Source organism: Pongo pygmaeus, chromosome 3, assembly GCF_028885625.2.
Source record: "Pongo pygmaeus isolate AG05252 chromosome 3, NHGRI_mPonPyg2-v2.0_pri, whole genome shotgun sequence".
Classification (NCBI taxonomy): domain Eukaryota; kingdom Metazoa; phylum Chordata; class Mammalia; order Primates; family Hominidae; genus Pongo; species Pongo pygmaeus.
Window position 1 is genome coordinate 165,859,837 of NC_072376.2, and position 22,439 is coordinate 165,882,275.

Here is a 22,439-nt window from a genome sequence, read left to right on the forward strand (position 1 = left end):
GCAAGAACTGTTTTGAACATGTTTGTAGCCCTCCTTGTGCTTTGCACGTAAAGGTCACTCAATGTTTTCCATAATGATAATTAGCATTGCTGGGGCACTTAGCCTTCAATGACTGGAGGCCCACTGGCAACATTTGCTGGGGTGATGAAAATCACAAGCAATGTGAAAATACGTTGACTACTAACCGCTGTCAAGCCTTGAAGGTAAATACTACAAAGATGTGAAGTTGAATAAGACAGGCTTGCCCTTAAACTTTTGGGTTTAATGGGGAGAAAGTCCATACAAATCATAAGGAATGAATGGTCAGGAGAAGGGAGGGATCAGTATGGAGAACATACGATTAGTGGTTGAGGATGGAGGCAGCCAGCCTTAAGCTTCAGACTGGAATGGCTTAATTCTGAGCATGTGTGTTTGTTGGGTGGGGAAGAGGGAATTTTACCATTCTACCATAGCAGCTAGGTCAGTGAAGATGGTCCTATCCATGTTGCCAAATAAATCTCACCTAAATCTTAAATATGGTACAATATTATTTCTGTGTAGCCTTTGAATCTTAATACCTTCTTTTTCCCCAGCAGACATTCTAACATAGAATGCTTGACTCCTTTTTACCTAGTAGCACTAGAATATATTTGGACAGTTGAAGTGGCAGAACTCATCTGAAGCTTCTAGGTCATTAGGGTCATTGTTGGCTAGAACATTTAGCAATTTATATGACTTTAGTTTTGATTTAGAGGCCAGTCTAACTGCTGCCATTTTTTAGAAGGAAAATAAGTTAATAACTAGTTAGCCTACCTGTTCAAGTGTGTGGATTCTAACTACAGGCACACAAGGACTGGGTTGCATGCGTGTTTCAAGGTCACCCAGGGGAGACAGAGTCTACAAACACGGCTTTCTGGAATTGGAAGGCAATTTTGGTAGGGAAGTTCTTTTTTTTTTTTTTTTTTTTTTTTGAGACTCTCTGTTGCCCAGGTTGCAGTGCAGTGGCGCAGTCTTGGTTCACTGCAGCCTCTGCCTCCTGGGTTCAAGCAATCCTCCTGTCTCAGCATCCCGAGTAGCTGGAATTACAAGGTGCCTGCCACCACAGCCGGCCAATTTTTTGTATTTTAGTAGAGACAGGGTTTCACCATATGGTCAGGCTAGTCTTGAACTCCTGACCTCGGGTGATCCACCCCCATTGGCCTCCCAAGGTGCTGGGATTACATGCATGAGCCACTGCACCCGGCCTGGGAAGTTCTTTATTATAGTATCTATTTTTGCAATCTAATGAAGAAGAAATTGACTGATTGTGACAGAGAACGCACACACGTACACATAAAATGTGTCTTCCTTGGTTATCTCAAGAACTTTGGCTAAAGGTAGAATAGTATATGACTTTTGTTAAAAACCTTGATGCCAATAAAAAACTGAGGATACGTCATAATTTCCATGGGCCCCTTTCTCCCTTTATGTTCTGTACCTGCTCCAGCCTGAGTTAGCCCTCTGATTTCTTCATGGTGCCCCTACCCAGCCTGTTGCACAGGACAAAGGGCTGTGAATCATTGTGAACACAAAATATGAGACAGGTGTCAGTTCAGTTAGGAAGCTTATTTTGCCAAGGTTAAGGACACACACATGACACAGCATCAGGAGTTCCTGATGACATTTGTCCAAGGTGATCAGAGCACAGCTTGGTTTTACACATTTTAGGGAGACATGAGACACCAATATATGTAACATGTACACTGATTCAGTCCAGAAAAGCGAGACAACTCGAAGCAGGGGCGGCTTCCAGGTCATAGGTAGATAAGAGACAAATGGTTGCGTACTTTTGAGTCTCTGGTTAAGCTTTTACTGAATATACAATTTATGTGTGAAGTTGGGTAGAGGAACAGTCACATGCCTTAGTCTGGCTTAGTGAAACAACAGGGCAAAGGAAGCCATCAGATATGCATTTGTCTCACATGAACAGAGGGGATGATGACTTTGAGTTCTATCTGTCCTTCTTCCACAAGGAATTTCCTTATGTGTAAATGTGAGGGAGGTATGTAGCTACTTTTTTTTTTTTTTTTTTTTTTGAGATGGAGTCTCGCTCTGTCACCCAGGCTGGAATGCAGTGGCGTGATCTTGGCTCACTGCAAGCTCCACCTCCCGGGTTCATGCCATTCTTCTGCCTCAGCCTCCCGAGTAGTTGGGACTACAGGCACCCACCACCGCGCCCGGCTAATTTTTTTCTATTTTTTAGTAGAGACGGGGTTTCATCGTGTTAGCCAGGATGGTCTTGATCTTCTGACCTCGTGATCTGCCCACCTCAGCCTCCCAAAGTGCTGGGATTACAGGTGTGAGCCACCGCACCCGGCCGGAGGTCTGCAGCTTTTTAATCTTTGTAGCTATCTCATTTAGGAATAATAGCATGAGAGGCAGATTTGCACAACAATACATTTTCCAGCTCGACTTTTCCCTTTGGCTTAGTGATTTGGGGGTCTCAAAATTTATTTTCCTTTCACATTGTCCCCTTTTTCTTTTTAAAATCTTTCAGAGAAAGAATTTTAGAAGAAAATGAGTCTCTGGTCTCAGGTTTTATCTAATCTCTCATGGCTAAGATGGTTCATTCCTAGATGGGTAGGTCCCATGTTATTAGGAAAGCTCATTTTTAGCAGGTTGTGAAGCCTCACATCCTACAAAGAGAAAATAGGGGGAGGAAGGGAGAAAATAACAACAAACAAGTGAGGATCTCGGGAAATCAGTATAGGCCTTATTATTCTAAAGTCTGTACATTAGTAGGCAGCAGGTATAAAAGTGGTTTATGGATGTAAATAGGTCGCTGTTATTTTCTTCTAAAGCTTACAGTTTCGGTTTTCATGGCTTAAGAAAGTACAGCTTAATTTTTAGTGATTTCAAATCAGGAAAAATAGGAACAAAAGGAAAGGAAAAAAATTGAAAACATTATTTTGGAGACTTGTAGCCATTAAAAATTTTAGAATTCAGTTCAAACTGTAGAAAATAATAAAAAGGGAAAAATGTTAGGCAAGACTAGAATCTAATAACAGATGTACTATAGTTTATTTTGAAACATAATTCTTTCTCCAGTCTCATTTTCACTAAAGACACATCAAAGACAAATTCATTTGCAAAATAAGTTTTAGTCTTATTATACTTGGCTGGATTATTTGCATAAAGTCAGCACAGATAATTGTTTGCCATATAGGCTCTGTTTTTTTTTTTTTTTAATTGGCTTTGCTGGAACTTTATTCCATAAGGAATCTCAGATTCAACTTTAATGCCTTAAGCCCAGCCTATGCCTGCAAATACTTGTATTAATTGGGTGAATTCCTCACCTTGAGGTCCCAAGAAAACCTGGCTCCTGGGCCTGTCAGAAAGTGACATTCTTTACCACAGGGACTGTGTAGACAGGGTATGAGGCCAGCTTTCCCAAGGGGCTTTTATTGGCCCTGTAAGTCAACTTTGATTCCTTAAAGGAGACTTTATATCTGAAAGCATGCCATTCCAGTCCAAACCAGTGATTCCAATTGTGTCCTGTTACAAAATAAAACATTGTCGTTGAACTTATGCAAATAAGTCTATTGCCATATGTTAAGAATACAACTAGTTTCCAAATTTTGGAGAAATTAGGTAGAGAGAAGTATGCTCCAAATTTTGTTTATAGGAGTATACTTAATTGTTAAAAGCTATAAAAATCTCAATAGTTTTCTTGGCTCTGAAAAAGGATCAGCAATGTTTTAAGCAAAAAATCATAAAAAGATTATTTCAGTCTTCTATTAGTTCAGTCCTGCAGTTAACTCCTGTTTGGCATGATATTCGTGAATATTTTAGCTCTCCATGAGAGTCTTGAGAGGTTTTCCTCTATTCTAGTGTTACAATCATCTCCAAAGTTATCAGAAACCTGCATTCAAAAGCACCTGTCAGAGTCCTATAGCTGATTATTAAACCACCTTTAAAAAAGAATAAAAATAAAACAACTGTGGATGACAAAAGTCTTAGAACAATCATAGTTAAAGACACAACTGACAAAGAAATTTGGTTACTTCTGTGGCATACAGCAACTTTACATAATAACCATAATTATTACCAATAGCATATGCTAAGACATATCAGAATCACAGGAATTTCACACAATTCTGAAACCCATACTAATAACACATTTATATAAATCTAATCCAAAGAAGGTTAAACACTGTTTCATATTTGACAATACTTCTTGTATGATTTTATTTTATCAAATAACCCAAATGCATCTCTTTTGACTTCAGGGGACTAACATAAAAAAATTAATGAAGACCAAAGTCAGAATTTGGTTTTGGAGTTTGTCAAATATAAAAAATTTAAAACACTTGATATCACAAAATAGGATCATAGGCCATTGTAAAATAAGTCACTCATTTAGCCAAAGTGATAAAGATTACAAATAAAAAGTTAAAACCTTTATTCTTTGAGAGAGGAAACTTAATTTTCCAAACGTTAAGACCTAATAAAGACAGCGTAAGACCAATTAAATTTGTTTTTCAAAATTTTATAAACAACCCATAAAATTTTAATCATCTTGACCATAAGATATAATTTCCACAAGCCTTTTATAACCTTTATACCTTTTATTAAACAGTGAGCTAATGCTCCAAGAAAACCTTGTTAATCTGACACAGGGGCTGATATGCTGGTCTTGCATTAGTGTGCCTTTGACGTTAATGGTTAATTTATAGAGAAACTGAACTGACTTTATCTGTCAAAATCAGCCCTTATTCACATGCCTGCCTCTTCTGCAATAGTCCCTGGCTTTGAGGAGTTGAATAGCTTTAATTTCTCACCCTGTGTCTCACGAATGCAATTTATTTTGATTGGCATCTTCTACTGGGTCTGAAGATGAGGATTTAACTGCTGTCAGTGTTTAAGATTTAGCAGGACTTCGTGTCCTTTTTAGACCAAGGAGTCAAAACCCTGTAACTTAATGGCATAAGGACTTTAAAAGCACATATAGAAAGTTACACAGATGTAAATGTAATAGGCTTAATTAAAATTTTTTTTTCAATTTTTCTAAGAAGAGCAAAACTTAATGATATCAAAATTATTTTGATAAACATAAAATCTGTTTGTTAGGCCAGTTACCTAAAGGTAAAAAAAAAAGACCCTCTGCAGTGCGTGTGAATGCTGGTCCCTCTAGGGAGTCCATTTAGATAACCTTCAAGTCAAAACTAATGAAAAGGGTACTTGAATTAGTTGGACATAGGAAGTGTTTCCTGAGTCATAGTGAAAATTTTCTGATTTATAAAACAATTTAAAGCCAAGAGCACAGAATATTAGGTTGGAAGGAAGCATTTCCTTTAAGATAAAACATTTTTAGCATCAGGCCACAGCAAGCAGTTGGAACCCAAAGAAATAAGACTTATGGGAGCTGAAAATTAGTTGAAGGATAGAGTTATCATTTTAGGCCTTTTAAATGAGGAGAGAAAGCTGAAAACAGTGAGATGCAATAAAAGTTTCAACTTTGGGTTAAAAAAATTAAAATCTCTTGTAATTTTATTAAAAGTAAATCAATACCTTAAGAAAATTTCATTGTTCTACCCAATTCTTTAGTATATAAGTGTCTTTTAAAAAACAAAATAAAAACCCAATCTCTAGAAAGACTATTATAAATAATTTCCCTTTAATTATAGACAACTTGATCATATATAAGTTTTTTCCATAAATCCTCTTGTTATGACTTACACAGACCATTCATGACATGCTTGGACTTTCTGGTTTGTCCTGAACATCGCTTTTTCTTAAACAACCAGTCATTTTATTCTAAGGCAGAAATCTACCATATAAAATTAATTCTCATATAAAATTATTTTCTTTTTAACCTTTCATGCTGAAAATACCTGTTATATTTATAACTTCCTTTACCTTGCTTTTATTTACTGGTTACTTTTACCTTATTTCATAAATAACTTTTAAATAACCTTTGAATTAGACAAAAATTATTTTCCTTTAAATAAGAACACATTTCTTTTTTAGAAAAAATATTTTCCTATAATATATATTTTTTAAAAATTGGAAATGACCCAGACATTTAATGAGTATCCATTATTTAACTTAATATAACTTTAGATTCTAACTTATATGACAAGTTTATTTACAAGGATTTATTCATCACATTTACCTAATTAATTTTTTAATATTTTACCCAGATTACTTGTGAAAACTCTGATAGTTATCATTTAATGTTATTTCCCAGTTAATCATTTTTATAGTCTGTGAATTTCAGGTTTTCCTAAGTAAGAACCTTACAGTTAAATAAATATTTTCTTTCCTTCCTTCCTTCCTTCCTTCCTTCCTCCTTTCCTTCCTTCCTCCCTCCCTCCCTCCCTTCCTCCCTTCCTCCCTTCCTTCCTTTTTGCCAATAACTCAGAATGTAGCTGTTTCCATTAACTGAACAATATTAAATGCCTTATTTATCAAATTTTGCATAAGCAAAGATAATTTTCCTTTGGGCTGCATTCATAGCTTTATAACCCTCATGCCAAATTTTGACATCTAGCAGAGATAAATATGAAATCATTTTACCAATAAATTTAAGCAATAATGTATGTTGACAATTCTGGAGCCATTTCTAATTTCTAGTTCATAATGCCTTTAAAACCAGCTTATTTACTAAAGATTTACTCAAGTTACATGAACTTGAAATAGCATTTGACTTAAAGTCTCTGTTTTTTCTGATAAGGTATTTGATTTAAAGCAACTTTTTTTCTTTAAGCCAATTAATTAGACCTCTTTTATATATTTTTAGCAATGAAACATATGACACATAAATGCATAGATGTATTAGACATGCAGACAGAAGTAGATCTTACAGGTTCATAAGACCTTTTTTTCCTTCTATTTTAGACTTCCAACTTCCTGGTAGCCTATTTTATTACCCTAGGCAGTTGTCAGCTAGATAGCCCTAAATTTGTACATTAAAGGAACTCTTAGGTGAAAAAATCAGATAGCTAAATTTACATCTCAAGGTACAGAGAGAAAGAGTCTGATGGAAGTAGAGGGAAATTAAAAACAAATGCCAAATCAAACATAAAATTATAGAAATCTATCATAGGATTGTATAAGAAAACTAATTTTATTTAGATAGGTAGTTCTAAACTGGATCTCTGATCTCTGGACTGAGCCCACACTGAATCCTAGGTCTCCAAAAAGAGAATTATTATGAGGCTAAGACCACATGATGCTTTTACAGTGCATCCTCCTTTTTTTTTTTTTTAACAAAGACATTTCCCTAAGTGTCTAATCCATATTCTTCCTTACTCTAAACGCCCAAGTGTAAACTCTGTTATAGTAACTATTTTAGTGAAAAAGAAGAAGAGGGAGAAGGAGAAGAAGGAGAAGAAGGAGAGGAGAAGAAGGAGGAGGAGAAGGAGGAGGAGGAGGAGGAGGAGGAGAAGAAGGAGAAGGAGAAGAAGAAACCAGGTAACATAATACAAAAGCAAGGAGTTTAAGACCTGAGATGAACTTGTCTGTTTACACTCTTGGGATTCCATAAGGAAAAACAGAGGTTTCTCCCCAAAAGAGAGTCTGGCACCTTCTCTGTTTTCTTTAAGGAATGCCTGTTAGAAACTGACAGGCTGTTAGAAACTATTTTAGGTTCCTCATGCAGCAGAGGGTGGCAAGAAAAAAGACAGACAGCAGAAACAAATGAAAAAACAGATTTAGTCCACTGAGAAGAAAAAAAAAAACTTGCTAAAAACAAACAAACCAAGGTCCTAGGAGGGAAAAACACAAAACAAAACATGAAGGCCTTTAAAATACAGACACACACACACACAGACACAACACACACAAACACATCTTGGATGTTAGCTTTTAATTAAGCTGACTTTTAACCATTAAGCTCCCTAAAAAAAATTCTTTTAAATCTCATTTCCATTTAGCTGGGACACATTGCTGATATTTCAAAAGTAACACGAATACCAAACCAGAAAGGGCTTGATTTAGCAACCAAACCCAGGCTGATGTGATGAAAAAAAAAAAGGGGGCAGAACCTTAGTTACCAAACCGCAGTGTGAGGTGACAGCCATTGCTCTTTTAGTTTGGCTTGGTTAGTAAAAAAAAAAAAAACAAAACAAAAAAAAACAGGTGGCCTTGTTATGTAACTAAAGCCCTTTAGGTAACCTAAATAAAAAATCTTTCCCTTTTTTTTTCTTTTGCTGGCCGTTTTTTCTTTTTCCCTTTTTTTCCTTTTCAATTATGGGAATTTAGCCAATTCAGAGGCCTTGTTCCCAACAATTTGGACTTTCCTTTGGATTTCATCAGGGCTGATAGAGTTGGTCAAACCCAATGGGGAAAAAAAAAAAATACAAACAAACAAGCAACAGTAACAACAAAAACAGCTAAGCAAATCAAACAAACAACTGCACAATTTATATGATTACTGAGTACTCTAATGGTAAGAATTTAAGACCAGCTGGTTGTGAATCTTAACTTTAGCTAAGACAGAACCCTGATTCAGCTACTTGTCTAAGAATGGGTCTCAGGCTGAAGACTGCTCTCTATCATCCTAGAAGCAGGAAAAATCTCAAATTGTTTTGAAGTGAGCTCAGACTCCACGAAAGAGTTACCTGCCTTCCATTGTCATGGAAGTAGGAAAACTTGCTCTCCTTGTTGGAAGCAAGTGAAACTCCAGAAGAGGGGTTGTACAGCCAAGTAAACTTTAGATCTCGACCAAATTTTGGGAGATCAGGTATTCTCTAAACGGGAGGCTCCCAGGCCTCAGCCAAGTATCCTATTGGCTTGAGCCATAAAGATAGCTCAAGCTGGTACCAAGCACCAATAAGAAATTTGTCAAAGGTCAGGGGAACCTCCACTCAGAATCCCACTGTGGTTGCCAATTGTGAACCCAAAATATCTGAGACAGGTCTCAGTCAATTTAGAAAGTTTATTTTGCCGGGACTCTGTAGTGGCAATTGGTTGTTTCATTATGGATGGAGGGGATGATCATAACCTTGTTATCAAAAAGAGGTTTGTGTCTGAGGCAGAACTAGATGAATGGTGCAAAAGGAGGCAAGAAGAATGGGAGAAAGTTTGAAAACCTGAAGATCCAGAAGAATGTCCAGAGGAGGTTTATGACCCTCGATCTCTATATGAAAGGCTACAGGAACAGAAGGACAGGAAGCAGCAGGAGTATAAGGAACAGTTCAAATTCAAAAACATGGTAAGAGGCTTAGATGAAGATGAGACCAACTTCCTTGATGAGGTTTCTCGACAGCAGGAACTAACAGAAAAGCAACAAAGAGAAGAAGAACTGAAAGAACTGAAGGAATACAGAAATAACCTCAAGAAGGCTGAAATTTCTCAAGAGAACAAGAAGGAAGTGGAAAAGAAACTGACTGTGAAGCCCATAGAAACCAAGAATAAGTTCTCCCAGGCAAAGCTGTTGGCAGGAGCTGTGAAACACAAGAGCTCAGAGAGTGACAACGGTGTGAAAAGACTGAAACCGGACCCTGAGCCAGATGACAAGAATCAAGAGCCCTCATCCTGCAAGTCTCTGGGAAATACCTCCCTGAGTGTCCCCTCCATCCACTGCCCCTCTGCTGCAGTCTGTATCAGCATCCTCCCAGGCCTGGCCTCCTCTGGGAGCAGCGACTCTGAGTCCAGCTCAGACAGTGAAGGCACCACCAATGCCACCGGAAAGATCATCTCCTCCATCTTCCAAACCAACACTTTCCTCGAGGCCCCCTGGTTTCTCTGTCCTTACACAGGGAGCTCCTCCCCAATGGTAGATCGGACCGTTCACGCTGCCTTACAGGCATTATGTCCCTCAAAAAAAAAACTCGTTTGCCTGCATCCTGTGCACAACATGACATTTTTAACCAATCCAATCTAGAAATGTGCTAGAATCCACCTGTGGCCCGAATCGCGTTTGGTTTCTCATTCTACTCCAGTGCAGATGACCAAACCTGTCCCGCTGCCACTTGCCTCACTGATATTGGGAGGAGGGCAAGGGCCAGCCGAAGTTCCACTAAAAATGCCCTAGGAGAATAGGCACCGGCCGACTTGCCAAAGGGTTTAGGTTTCATTGCTTTCTGTTTTTTTCTTTTCCCCGAGAGCACAAAGAAGTAAGGGCAGTTATTGGACAGGTGTTATTTGAACATTCTGTTGTAGATGAATGTGTTGTTTGGTTCTACTGCATTGTGGAGCATGCGGGGGAAGAGAACTGACCCAGGTGATGAAATGGAGCCCTTCCCTGGAACTCACCAGTCCTTGATGTTGTGTGACTAAGTAAAGATGATAAACCTCATCTGTTGGAGGTGTCACTTCACACTCGGCATGCATTGTGAAAGCTTTCCGTATCCTTGGCCATTCCCTCTCCCCTCTCTATCCAACCCCATTTATGCATGAAGGGACTGCTAACAAGAAAGCTTCCATCTCAAACCTTTTCTCTGCCTGGGAAATTATTTTATGTTTGTTTTTGAAATAAAGGATTTAGTTTAAGATTCTAAATTTTAGAGAAAAAAAAAAAAGAAAGTTTATTTTGCTAAGGTTAAGGACACACCCATGACATAGCCTCAGGAGGTCATGATGACATGTGCCTAAGGTGGTCAGGGCATAGCTTGGTTTTATACATTTTAGGGAGACATGAGACATCAATCAATATATATGTAAGATGTACATTGGCTCAGTCCAGAAAACTGGGACAAAGAGAAGCACGGAGGGGCTTCCAGGTCATAGGTAGATAAGAGAGAAATGGTTGCATTCTTTTGAGTCTCTGATTAACCTTTTACTGAATACACAACTTACATATGAGAGGGGGCATAGAGGAATAGTCACTTATACCTTAGTCTGGCTTAGTGAAACAATAAGGCAAAGGAAGCACAGACACGCATTTGTCTCACATGAGCAGAGGGATGACTTTGAGTTCTGTCTGTCCTTTGTCTACAAGGAATTTCCTTGTGTGCAAACTGTGAGGGAAATATGTCGCTTTTTAATCTTTGTAGCTATCTCATTTAGAAACAGAATGGGAGGCAGGTTCGCCCAACGACGCAGTTCCCAGCCTGACTTTTCTCTTTGGCTTAGTTATTTGGGGGTCCCGAGATTTACTTTCGTTTCGCACCATCAAGGGACTTCTGTAGACTCTGTACATGAGTACAGGGACCACCAGAGACCCCCTTTTTATGAGTTCCCGTGCAGTGGAGCTGCTGGGGTAGGATTAATTTATCTGCCTTCTTCCCCTGCCATAGACAATGTTTAACCTGATTATGCTCTGCAGGCAAGTAGCCACCCTTGGATATTAATCTCCTTATTGAATAAGATAAACTGTGAAGAAGGTATGCCGTAAAGGAGGGAATGCAAAGCTAGAAAATATGTTCAAATCTGTCATGGGAAGCATGGAGGGAGAAATGAAGATGTGTGGACATCTAGTATTTTCTCTGCTTTCCCTTCTCTATGGTCCTTTAAAATTTTCAATTCTCCTGAAAAAATAATTGTATCTTGTTTCTGTGAAGCCATTTCCAGCATGAAAACAATTCCATTTGACAGTGTAAACTGTCCTGTGCTTAGCTGTGTGCTTGCCCTGCACTCCCTCCCTGCCCCCAACTGTGTGAAACAGACGCCTACAGTGACACTGCCCATCAATCACCCCACAGGAAGCAGGGCACAATTCAAAACCCCAAAATGCAGAAACGTGTTCACCTGTGCCTTCCACACAGTGGTGGGGTAGGTAGGAAGCCTAGGGTATTACTTGGAAAACAACTAACATTTTAAGACATTAAGTGTAAACTTCTTTGCTCTTTTCTCTGGCATAGTTTTGAGAAATCACCACCAATTGGATACATTGTAATGTACAGATAAATTTTCTTCTTTTTTACTATCTAATTTACAATTTAATATCTAACATACAAAAGTTGATCAAAGGCACAAAAACACTAGATAAAAGGTTGAATATTTAATACCAACCCTTCTGAGTTAATTACCAGATCCTTGTTTTTCAGTAGGAGGCCAGCAAGTTAGGAGTTAAGATGAAAGGAGTCCTAGATTTAACCCCAAAAGACCCCCCCTTCAATTTTAGCCAGGTCAGGCCCACAAAGAGATGTAGATGTAAACTGATTATGATGCTAAGTGTTTGACAGGAATCCTCTTTGTGTCCAAGGCCAGTCAAAACTTGAATAATAGTATTTCTGACAAAAAGCTTGCCCCCTTTGCTTTTCAATGGTCCATTTTAATTATTTCTATAAATCTGCTTGAGAAATATTAAGATTCTGATTGTTGTGGACTGGTTTATTATTTGCTACCATACCCGAAGTATTTGCCTTCTCATTATAGAAGCTTAGTGCAAAGAACTGTCCAGAGCTATTTCACTAAACTAAGCACACACTTGATTTCCAAGGGGAGCAGAAAGGGCTTTACCAATTGCTAAGTCACCAACATGTCGCCTTTGCCCATCTTTCTATGTCCTACAAAGACTTACGTGGGATGTGCACATAGTATTTCCCCAGGGAAACACACACACACACACACACACACACTCTCTCTCTCTCTCTCTCTCCCCAATATTGTTGATTGATTAGGTTTGTTTGGAGACTGCTTAAACTGTGTGTGTTATGGTTTCAAATTACTGTTTGCTCTTCTAACTTCTTAGAAGGGTAAACAATTTGAAAACAGTTTAAACCCATAGCAAAAGAAACTGGCATCTGACCAACTCTTTAACTTAGTTCCTCTTATTAAGACTCACATACTTTTTTCTGGTGATAAATAATGGAAAGAAATGATAGGTTTTGATGTTATATTTTACAGCTATTTTTCTCCTCAAGGTTTGAATGTTATAACAGCCAGACCCTACACAAACACCAACCAGTTTTCTAAGCACTGAGTCAACTGTAAACTAAAAAGAGCTCTAGCTGGAGGTTTTCTGGGTGAAAGCTCAGTGATATCTACAGTTTTTTTTTTTTTTCTTAGTCTCCTCTTCCATCTCCAGCCTCTAAAACACACACACACACACACACACACACACACACACGAAAAACAAATGAATGGACAATTTGCTCTAAGGAAATACAGTATAGATAGGCGGGCATGAGAGTCATCACGTTATCTTACTACCTCATTCCTGTATGTTGGGTAAAGGTTGTCTTTAATCTCTCCTACCTTCAAACAAATCAGGCACTATTGTTGACAAAATACCCCTATTTACTTCTGGCAAGGCAAATGTCATTGATGCTACCTTAGATACTAACATCACATGTGGAAGCATTTTCTATTTTAAACTTTCAACCCTGTCTTTACAAAAAATACAAAAGTTAGCTGGGCGTGGTGGCACGTGGCTGTAGTCCCACCTATTTGGGAGGCTGAAGTGGGAGGATCAGTTGAGCCCAGGAGGTTGAGGCTGCAGTGAGCAGTAACTACGTCACTGTACTCCAGCCTGGGTGATGAAGCGAGACCCTGTCTCAAAAAAAAAAAAAAAAAACCTTCAAAAATCACTACTTAGCATTCAGAAAAATATTTCTCCCTTTTCTCCCTCTTAATGATCAGGGCCTACTCATTACTTACAGTATTTAAAGGCAACTTACTATTTAAATTTCTTAGCCTTCAAAAATGAAGTATTGGCTGGGTGTGGTGGCTCACATCTGTAATCCCAGCACTTTCGGAGGCCAAGGCAGGAGGATTGCTTGAGGTCAGAAGTTAGAGACCAGCCTGGGCAACACAGTGAGACCCTGTCTCTATTAAAAAAATTAAAAATAAACTAAAAAATCAGAAATAAAGTATTATTTTTTCAGTTCGAAAGTTGTTTGAGGCCAGGCACAGTGGCTCATGCCTGTAACCACGCACTTTGGGAGACTGAGGTGGGAGGATGTTTGTGTCACTGTACTCTAGCCTGGGCAACAGAGTGAGACTCTATCTCAAAAAAAAAAAAAGTTATTTGGAAAATTGCCAATAAGATATTTGATACAAATTTGCATTTTATAGTAACGGTAACAATTCTGCTGATTTTATTTTGCACTTGCCACTCTTTGAAGGAAACAAGGTCAGAGGATTGGCAAGCCTTTGCATTTGTCTGCAAATCTGTTTAACCATAATGTGGACAGAGTTTGTTTCTTTCTGCAGTTTCCAATTTTAAAAGGCAAAGACAGCCTAGAATCTTAATACTGAACAACTGATCTAATCCAATATATATTTTAAGAAGAATAATGATTAAAGATTAAGTAAAGATCTCAGTCTGTACCCTAGAGGGCCCATGAAGTCAGCTCATGAATTAGACTCTTACTCCTTAAGCGAATACTAAGTCTGTTTTACATGGATTCTGAAATTTGATTCATTTTGAAGGCTTTCTTTAGTTGTTCCTAATGACAGATTGAAATACAAAATACTTGATGTAGGAGAAACTAAAAGCCTCTCTGGGCCAAGGAGGCAGAAGCCATAAGAATCAAAATAAACTGGGTGTAGGAAATACAGCATTTTGGAAAGGGCAACCCAGGGAGAGGGAAGAGCAAGCTGCAAATCAAATCAGGAAAACACAGCAGTTCTTCTGCAGGGCCTGGTACCAGTGCCTGGTACAGACCCATTTTCTGGGCCACACTGAATTATCTAACACACTTTCTGGGAGGTTTGGCCTGGTTGGAAAAGTGAGAGCTGGTCACACTGCCCACTGCTCAAGAGCCCTGTAGTGACAGCAGCGCCACCTCCAAGCCACGAATGCCAGTGGCTGGGCAGACTTTGGGCACACTGGGCTTCAGGAGCCTTTCCAGCCTTACTCAAAGGCTGGTTGGCACATTTGGGGGATACAGATGGACAATCAGCTTATTAATAGATGAAGAATAAATTGTCTTCTAGATTTTGCAGCTTTAGATCCAATCCATCAAGACATGAACTCTATTTAAGAGTTGTGCCATGCGTCATTCAAGCACTTTTTGACCATGTCCTATATACAATTTGAAAAATAAGAGTCAAAGTAGGCCAGGTGCGGTGGCTTACATATGTAATCCCAGCACTCTGGGAAGCTGAGGCAGGTGGATCACAAGGTCAGGAGATCGAGACCATTCTGGCCAACATGGTGAAACCCTATCTCTACTAAAAATACAAAAATTAGCCAGGTGTGGTGGTGCATGCTTGTAATCCCAGCTACTTGGGAGGCTGATGCAGGAGAATCGCTTGAACCTGGGAGGCGGAGGTTGCAGTGAGCTGAGATCGCTCCACTGCATTCCAGCCTGGCAACAGTGAGACTCCATCTCAAAAAAAAAAAGTCAAAATAAGCATGACATATTCAGGGGCAGTACGTCCCACTGCTTAAGTGAAATGGGACACATCCAATTGTGGGAGATAAACGTAGGATGCTGCCGGATTGTCAGACTGAAGAATGCTGCCTTCTTCCTGGAGGAACACATGGGAATCTGCAGAAGGTTTTGAAGAGGTAGGTAATGTGATGAAATCAGACTTTTAAAAACAGTGACCTGACAGCAGTTTTGGGATGGATTTAGGAAGAAGAGAGAAGCAGAAAGAACACCAAGGTAGTGGATGTAGGTATCCAATTTAACTTCTCTAAGCTAGGAAATCAGAATGCTTATAGGATCATGGTGAGAATCAAGTATGGTGCCTGATATGTGGCCAACAGCAGATAAATACTGGTTCCCTCTTCCACTACTTGGGGTTACTGCGGTGATGGTGTATGTAAAAAATAAAACAGGTTACTTGGGAAAGAGCAGCAAATTTAGCAAATACTTGAATTTTAAATAATTTAAGAGAGACAAAGAAGCAAAGGAAAAGCTAGGATTTCAAACAGAAAAACCAGGTCTTAGGTAAAGAGGGGGAGGTGGTGGGTGTGGGAAGAGTACTAGTTTTGAGGGAAAGATGAGTTGATTTTTGGATATTTGAATTTGGACTTGAAATTTTACAATGACAATATGGATTCAAGAGTCCCTGACATTGAAGAGAAACCTGGAGATGTACCTTGAAGCTCAAGTTTCCAAGCCCCTCATTTTCCCCGGGCCCTTCCAAGGATACATGTCTAGTATTATGTTTGTAAGTTTTTATTGCTTTCCTTTAAGAAGCTCCCCCAGGAGTTATACAAGCTTCAGGCCCCAGGACATCTGGATGGGTTCAGTTAGAAATCAGAAGGTATTTCTATGGAATAATGGGAGATCAAGAGTTGAAAGAACCTTGTTACTGTCCTCAAAGGAAGAGAAGGGTCCGCAGAGAAGGCCAGAGAAGAATAGAGAAGGCCTTAGGGTAGGATGCTGCCAAGGAGATCAAAGGGATGAGGGGCTGAGAATGGGTCACCAGACTTGACTTCTCAAAAAGTAACTGTTTTTAGAGTGCATGCTCAATACAGTTGGGGGGAGGCCCACTGTCATGGGGTTGAGGAGGGAGGAGTAGGCAGCGGGTGTGGACTCCCCATTTAACAAGGTCGACAGTAAGACAAAAGAAGATGCCACTCCACTCCTCACTTTCGATCTGCTGTAATTTAACTTGAGCCTGAACAGTCAATATTCCTTTGGGATTCATATTAGCTCCCTGAGCATGACATTGTCTTTCTCTTTATTACATTTTCTTATTCCTTAAGATTTTAAGATGTTCTTAGTTGGATCCATTTCTCTTCATGCTCCATCAATGGCCAAGAAATGGGCTATTGGCAGGCACAGTTCTGGTTTTTGGGTTGATTGGTTTGTTTACACTAATAGTTTCTCTTTCTCGATCCAAGGTTCGACCGAGGACGTCAGGAATTCTCTCCTGGGAGTTCAGGGACTGAGGACCAGGATGGAGGAAGCAAAAGGCGTCAGGCATTAGGCTGGAAACGTCTTGGTCGGTTATCTAGGATCAAAGAGTCAAAGGTAGCGATGACTTCATCCCCGTAGAGGGCGCCTCCCTACCCCGACAGTGGATTTTCGGTCAGCCGGTTTGCCCGGGATGTTTTCTTTGACTACTTGCTTCTCACTGCTTGGCGCCCCGTCACTTTGAAGAAAAAAAAAAAAAAAAAAGATGTGATTAAATCGATTCCCCTGTTTCTTTCTGTGAGGAATGTGCCTTTCCCAGACAGCGTGCGTTCATTCGATCAGGCCTGGCAAAATTTTTTGAGGGGTCTTTTTACGCTTTAATACAACCTAAAGGTTCCTGTTACCATCACCATTGAGAATTTAAAAAAATAATAAAAAACGGTAACAAACTTACAGGTTGGCAGGCCCCAGGGAGGAGCTGACCTTTGGGAAGCTCTAGCCCAGCCAGGTTTCAGCTGTAGGGGCTGGGACAAGACAGTTCGCCCAAGTGCTGCTAGGTCTCCAGGGAGAAGCACGTGTTGGGGCAGAGGGTGGTCCGGCGCGTGCGTCGGGGGGCGTGTGCGGGTGTGTGTGTGCGCGCGTGTATATGAGTGTGTGCGCGCCCGTGTGCACAAGAGAGGGTGCCTGGGAGGCTGCCGCAAAGGCTCCTTTGTGAAAGGCACTTGCCGGTTCAGAAGCCAGCTTGGCGCCTCCTCTCGCCCGTTCCCCGAGGACACCTGGCTCTTCTGGGCAGCCCAGCTATCTCCGTCTCCTGCCGCCCCTACTTCTCTCGGTGGCCCCCAGCCTAGCCCCGCGCCAGCCTTCGGGTGCGGGAAGCAGTGTGCCCCGAGGCATCTCCCCCGGGGCCCCGCGCAGGTGAAGGTGAGCGCGTGGCGGTGACGGTGGCGCGCTGAGGGTGGAAGGGGGGGGCGAGGGAGGGGCGGAGCAGGAAAGGGCGCGCTGCCCTTCGCGGCCGGCCAGGAGCAGCGGGGCCGCAGCTTTGTTACCTGAGGCTGCCGCCGCGCCCCGCCCCGCCCTGCCCCCTCGCGCTCCGGGGCGGCTGGGCCTGCAGTGACCGGGAGGAGGCGGCTTCGCCGACACAGCGGCGGGAGGCTGCAGCGGTCTGCGCGCCGGGAGCGGGGGGCACTGGCCGCGGGTGAGTGCGGGTCGGGCGGCCGAGGCGGGGGCGACCGCGGCGCGGGACACGGGGAGCTGGAGCCCCGCCGCTTGGGAGGGTCGGGGTCGGGGTGTTGGCCGGGACCCGAGGCTGAGGCGCCGAGAAGCGCGGCTGATTGGTGCCGGGTCTCGGCTTCCTCCGAGCCTCACCGGGAAAGCTGGAGAGGAGGTTCCAGCTCCCTCCACATCCACCCCGGTGACTTTGGCGGCTGCCCTTACCCGGCCGCGGAGAACAGCGATCGGTCCCTGGAGGCGAGGACGCGTCGGTGTGGACCCGAGTCTGGAGAACGAGCTGCATCGCCAGGCTGCCGCGGGTCGCACCTGGGCGGTTGACTATTAGTCGTGGCTAAGACTTTCAGATCAACCGCCCCCTAGTTTATCCCGACCCTTGGGAGACAACGGCGTCCCGCACGGAATGCGCAGCCGCGGCGCCGCGCTCGGTTCCCTAGCCGGCCGGGGGCCACGCCTGGCCCCTGACACAGTGGTGGGGCGGTGGCGGGGACCTAGTGCGGTGGTGCGGACCGAGGACCAGGCCCTTCTCGCCCCGACACACTTGCTCCGGCCGCGCGAAGTTCGGGTTGCAAGTTGCGCCCCGCGCCTGCAGGAGTGTGGGGAGGGGGAGGAAGCGGGTGGGCTGGGGATCATCCTCCAAACAAGGGGTTTCTCCAGCTCTTGGAGAGCGGGTTCTGACCGGTTTCAAACGCCAGGAGTCTCCCCTCTGTTTTTCTCAGCGGCTCGACCCGGCTCCCTTTTGGCAGAGCCGCAGTGCGGCCGTGAGGCTTTTCCCCCGCGCCTGCGACCCGGATGGGGGACGTGGGAAGATGTCGCGGCGGAGGCTCTGGGTGGGGTGGGAGCGCGCGGCCGCCGCAGACGGGTTGTCTGCGAGCCGAAAGACCCCCCCGTTTCGTTTCAATCACACGGACACCTCCCCTAGTTAGCCGTCTCCCACCCAACTTCTGGGCGCAGCGTGCTAATCCCCCGCAGAGGGGCTGGCGCCCCGGGGGGCGTGGCGTGGGGGGCGTGGGCTTTCCAGCCGGGGCCCCTCGGGGAGAGGGGGCGGGGCCGAGACCCCCGCCCAACTGGAGGCGCCGGGAATGGGCGAGCGGGTGCGGCGGGAGACCCAGCAGCTGCAGCCGCCGGACGGGAGAGCGGTCGGCGCTGCGGAAGGCCGAGGGTCATGCAACGCCCGCGCTGGGCGCCCGCCCCGCAGTCCCCGCCCCGCAGGCCGCGGCCTCTCTCCCCGCCGCAGAGCTGGCGCGGCCCGTGTGGGCGTCGATCTCAGCGCGCACCGGCGCCCCACCCTCGCGCCGCGACGCGCTCCTGCGCGGCGCTGATAAGGACGCGGCTGGGGCTCCCCGCGGCCCGCGGGGCCTCCCACTCGCGTTCAGTTTGCTGATCCCAGCGCGGCTCCCCGGGGATTCGCGGCCCAGCCGGTGGCGGCTGAGCCGGTGGCTTGTTGGTGAGTGGCTCGGGCGGGGACCGGGGTGCCGGGTTGGGGATGTAAGGAGGCTGCGGACCACTGTCTAACGCGGAGAGCTAGTAAACTACTATGTATCCAAACTTGAAAGAAGTGGTGCCCCAGGATCCCCCAGGCCGAATTTCTTCCCGACTTAATGGTCGGTTTTCAAACTTCTGTGTGGACAGAAACGACCTCCGGGATTCGGCCGTCTTGTGACCCCCTTCTACTGACCCACAGTTGTCTTCCTGGAAGGAGCAGCCAGCGCTTCCTTCCCTCTCTCTAGAGCATCCTTTGGCACGGATGTGCTTTTTTTTTTTTTTTTTTTTCTTCTTCTTGGTTTTGGGACAGTGAGAGAAACTGAAAATGTACATTCAAATACAGGCGTTTTTCCTCTGCTCTCTGGTGTTGGTCTCGGGTGTCTGTGAATATTTACATTGTGCTGCAGATTGAAGGCGCTTACTGGGAACGCGTTGTCCTGGGTTCTTTCACTGCTGCCTGGAGCACAGGCAGACGGAACTAACAGAAGAGTTGCACGGTCCGGCTCTGGCCCGACTGTGTAATTGTACCGACTGACATTCTGTGTTTAATAGTCAAGAAAGGTTTTGAAAGATAAGTGGTGGTGGAGGAGCCTTTTCCCGAATTAGTGGAGTGAGAGTAAAAATTCCATAGTTTAGAATTGTCCATACTTTCCCCATCCTTTTCTTCTCTCCCACATACAATAAAATAGGGCTATGTGTTTCTCTACCTCTGCTCTCTAAACTCGGCTTGCTCTGTCCTGGTTTGTCATCAGAAGCATGTGGGCCAGCCCTTCCTGCCCCCACCTCATCTGTGGCACATGCCAGGAGTCAAGGGGAAAGGTTTTCTGGCAGGTTTTCCTTGATGTTCCTTTTGATTATTGTTGACCAAAGGAGTGAGTGACCAGCTGAGCACCAAGACCCCACTGGTCTTCGTTCAGGAAAGCCCTGAGCTCCAAACTGACGTCCAGGAACATGCTCTCCCCTTAAATACACTGTGAGATGAAGCCTACATACTCTCTTTTCTTGGCTCCCTTCAAGAGACTAGAACTTCTTTTATTTTGGTTATTGTTGTTTTGTTGTTGCGACGGAGTCTGGCTCTGTCACCAGGCTGGAGTGCTGTGGAGTGATCTCGGCTCACTGCAACCTCCAACTCCCTGATTCAAGCGATTCTCCTGCCTTAGCCTCCCAAGTAGCTGGGACTACAGGCGCGCCACCACGCCCAGCTACTGTGTGTGTGTGTTTGAGTGTGTGTGTGTGTTTGAGTGTGTGTGTGTGTGAGTGTGTGTGTTTGTGTGTGTGTATTTTAGTAGAGACGGGTTTCACCATGTTGGACAGGATGGTCTTGATCTCCTGACCTCGTGATCTGCCCACCTCGGCTTCCCAAAGTGCTGGGATTACAGGCGTGAGCCACCGCGCCCGGCCGAGACTAGAACTTCTAGGGGTGTTTCTGACACCAAGGAAAAAGTACAGCGGGCTGTTTAGGCAAGAGAGTTTAGGAGGGGGCCAGGGGCGGCTTTGAAGACCCTTAATGAACGTTCTAAGATTTTTTGCCTGCCAATTAACTAAAAGTTAAGTACATGATCACAGCATCGCTTTATTGAAATTTCACATAGTTAAAAGATGCTCAACTGAGCTACAGCCTCCTTGGGAGAGTCCATCACTCAAACACAACTCTGATGGGTCATGAGTAGCACTCAGGGGACTTGAGGGGACATTCCCATCTTCAGAGCCCAGCCATGACAGCTCTGCATTTTACTCAGAGCTGGGCACTTGTCAGCCTTAGCAGCTACCTCATCTTGTTGCTGAGGTCTCCAACCTGTAGCTGAGATCTTACATACAGGCCTGTCTCTGTCTGCCTGGGGGCAGATTGATGGGACTACTTAGCATTTTCCAGACAGAGTGGGGGCTAATCCCATTGTCCCTACTGGCAGTTGTCAGCTGTGAGAAACAGGCAGCCAGTGTAGTCTGTTAGGGCTGCAGCATCACCTGCGTTCTCCTAGTGTACCTGGAGAGTGTGTGTTTGCATCTCTACTGCGGGCAGTACTGCAGCAAATCCATCATTCTTTTGTGTATTCTCTATTTTAATTTCCATGTGGCTGTGGAAAGGGTTGGAATTCTGTCTGTACTCCGCTTTTCCTGACACCTCTTTCACATTGGACATCCTGGCCCAGGGGAAAACCCTATTGGAGTAAAGGTAGTAAAAGCATTAGCGTCTTGGCTAATCATTGCTGGCGAACTTATTCATTAGAAGCCTTTGTAGGGCTAGGATCCTTGTGTGTTACCCTGGGAAGAAATTAATCAGACAGCCTACCAGGGACAGTGTTGTACATTTTATTTTGTTTCCTTTAACTTTTAAAAATAACATTCTTTTACATGGGGCGTTGGTTAGAATCATCCCAATGCAGAGCTTAACAAGTGTCACTTTTTACTTTGACAATCGTTTATCTGGTACTTCCTCTGTGCAAAGCACGGTACTAAAACATGCACCTTTCTGGCTTTGTTGTTAGGACACAGTGAGGTTGCATAACCTTGGAGTATGTAGTCTTCCTTAGTCTTTGTCAGTATCTCTGTATTTGCATTGTGAGGTTTAGTGGCACATCTGTACATATACAGCACTGAATGAGTTATTGCTTTCCAGATTGGAGACTTTTTGAGCTTATCACCATTCTTAACAGGGATAATCTTTAAATAAGTCAGCATATCTGGAAGTGGAGGTAAATTGGAGGATTAACAGCTCTTCTATACATGAGATATTTTATGTACAGAAGTATTTTAAAATATGTAAGGATAAACTGCCAAAATTACCTGCACAGTCTTGAAAAAGAAGAGTTCAAATATAACTATAAACTGTAATTGACAATGAGTCATTTGCTTTAAGAGTGCCAACTATGAAAACAGCCTAGTTATGCCCCTAATGATAATTATGAAAACTCTTTCTAGAAGCCAGTTACATCTCAAGTGAGCTGTATGTCAGCTTGGAAAAATATTTTCTATTTTACTTATTTAAAAATTATTCGGTGGTGATGGCTGCACAACACTGTGAATGTACTTAATGCCACTAAATTGCCCAGTTAAAAGTGGTTA

The 22,439-nt window shown here is 43.3% G+C and overlaps 1 protein-coding gene and 1 pseudogene across 9 annotated transcripts in view; both read left to right on the forward strand.

Moving 5' to 3' along the window:
* Positions 1-22,439, forward strand: part of FHDC1 (FH2 domain containing 1) — a 68,996-nt gene that overhangs the window by 7,903 nt on the left and 38,654 nt on the right. The window contains exons 3-4 of one of the 9 annotated variants that reach the window (XM_063664205.1): positions 7,304-7,434; positions 16,652-16,781. The gene's annotated coding sequence lies outside the window, so the exon portion shown is untranslated. Of the gene's footprint in view, positions 1-7,303; positions 7,435-9,951; positions 16,782-17,213; positions 17,586-17,673; positions 17,860-18,987; positions 19,339-22,439 lie in introns of those variants that run through there. The other 8 variants (XM_063664203.1, XM_063664204.1, XM_063664201.1 and 5 more) reach the window with 8 other exon arrangements.
* On the forward strand, positions 8,942-9,847 carry LOC129034846 (PSME3-interacting protein-like; annotated as a pseudogene).